Genomic DNA, 2,238 nt, shown 5'->3' on the forward strand with positions numbered 1-2,238 from the left:
TTCTTTCTATAGGGAGGGAAAAGGCCTCTGTGACAATTTACCTTACTGGTGCTTCACTAGAAAATTCCAGACTGGAATTTTTGATGAAGATTACATTTCTGGGAGAGGTGGAAATTACAATTAAATCAGGTATTAAATCTAGGTTTGATACAACAGACTTCTAGCACCAGTGATGTCATGTTGGGTCTCTGACTTTCTATTTAATACTAGTAAGTGAGAAAGCTGGGTCTAGAACCTGAGACAACTGAATATAATTCTAGAGCTATCTATATTTTGGGGTTTGGAGTTTGTTTTATTTTTACTACTGATCACCATAAATATGGGCAGAAAAGATTTTTAATTAATGGGAAACCACTTATATGAAGATGCATTTGTTTATGGCCAGGATATGTGTGAGAAACAAAAAACTTTGAGATATTAACACTGTCCTTAAAGACGCTAGTGTTTACATGTAAAGATAAACTTTTATTTTTTTCTTTAGTCATTTATTTGAGACGATTTTTTAAAATCTTAAGCATCAAAGCAGAGTCAAGAAAGGTATAGATTCTATAGAGAACTGAAATTAGTGGTGACATGACTATGAAGTAAATGGGATGAGCTGGAAAGGAATCATGCTTCAGCTCTCATTCAAGGAAGAGAAGAATTTCTACCCAGAGAGAGAAATGACAGAAAGAATAAAAGCACTGAGGGACAAAACCCAACAAAGGATTCTACTGCAAGTTATAGTGGATTTAGTTTGTTTTTAGATGAAATTGGAAAGCAAAATTAAAAATAATGTTGACCCATCCACCTGTTTTAAGTGGAAAACTCCAGGGAGTGAAACACAAAAGTTTGAGACAAAATGAATGGATGGGGAGGACCATTATGAAGAAGCAAACAAAGTATCTTAACCCAGAGGTTTTCAAGGAAGGCTCCACGTGAACTGGACTTTGGAAAACATGGTTACTGTAGGGGAAGGTATTCAAATAGGATAGGAGAGTGAATTAGGAAGAGGAAAAGGATAAGGAAAACCATACTAAAGTGTTAGACATAAGAATAATGAAGAGAAATGAGAAAGAAAGCTGTACTGTAAATAAAGCCACATTTTGTAACCGAAATATATGTCAGCAGGTGGTAGAATCAGGTGCCCAGTGACGGAACCACATATGTGGATTAGTAGATGGTGCGTGCCTGTAATGGAGTTTCATTTGACTGCAGAAAAATAAAGGAAGTGAAAGGAGCAGAGCAAGGCACAGAAAACTCACAGAATTAATAGAGAGATAGAAGGAAGGAGAAAGGAAAAGAAGAAAGAGAGAAAAAAATAATTCTGAAATGACACAGAAAACAGGTTTAATTTTCATTATCTGGTGTAAAAAGTTAATCCATTTGCACTGAAACCTTGGAAGAACCTGCCATCATCAGTTACCATGTAGACAATTCTATCGGAGCCTGCTTTATTTTCCAAATCCACTAATGAAGTACAATAGGCTTCAAAGCCTGGAAATAAATGTCTCTGTGCTTCCTCAGGAATCGCTTTGATTGGCAAATAACTGTAACCGCATCATTACCATTTAATGTCTCTGGCAGTTCCAATGGTACCTGGAAGATAATAAAGAGGTGTCAGTATTATTCATATCTTTTAATTGCTCCTATTTGCATTTTTCTGGTTATCCTGTGGGCAAAATTGTAACACTTGGCTAGGCATACAGTGGATAAAGAAGACATAAGAGTCCAAGCTAAAATACTCTCCTAAGTACCCATTACATTGGATAGCTATGAGCAACATTATAACTTTGCAATAAAACCTATTTACTGCTAAAAAATAAAATTGCTTTTAACAGCTTTATTGCATGCAAACAATTAAAATAATTATATCAATTTGCAGCTGCCGTTATGGTATGTCGTCTGGCTAAGAAATGAGAAAGAAAAATAAAAGCAAGTACGGAAAGAGAAACAAAAGAAAGCGTAAATCCCAAGAGCAAATGCAAAAACTTTGAGAAATCAGAGAATCTAGGATTTAATATTACCCTCTTTTCTCCAAGTCATTCACTATTTATATAGTTGTAGGAATTTTTTATATACACTTCCATGTTTATAAGAGTAGTGAAAGAATGTATCCCACATGATAAGGCTTCAAGAAACATTTTGAACATTTGGTTTTTGTGAGTTGTGAGCAATACCTCTTTACAGAATGTGTAAACAGTCTCTTCACTTTGCTTTAGAATACTTTGTCAATAAGCCAGACATCCCCATGCCATG

The sequence above is a fragment of the Pteropus vampyrus genome, unplaced genomic scaffold (assembly GCF_000151845.1).
Source record: "Pteropus vampyrus isolate Shadow unplaced genomic scaffold, Pvam_2.0 Scaffold3, whole genome shotgun sequence".
Taxonomy (NCBI): domain Eukaryota; kingdom Metazoa; phylum Chordata; class Mammalia; order Chiroptera; family Pteropodidae; genus Pteropus; species Pteropus vampyrus.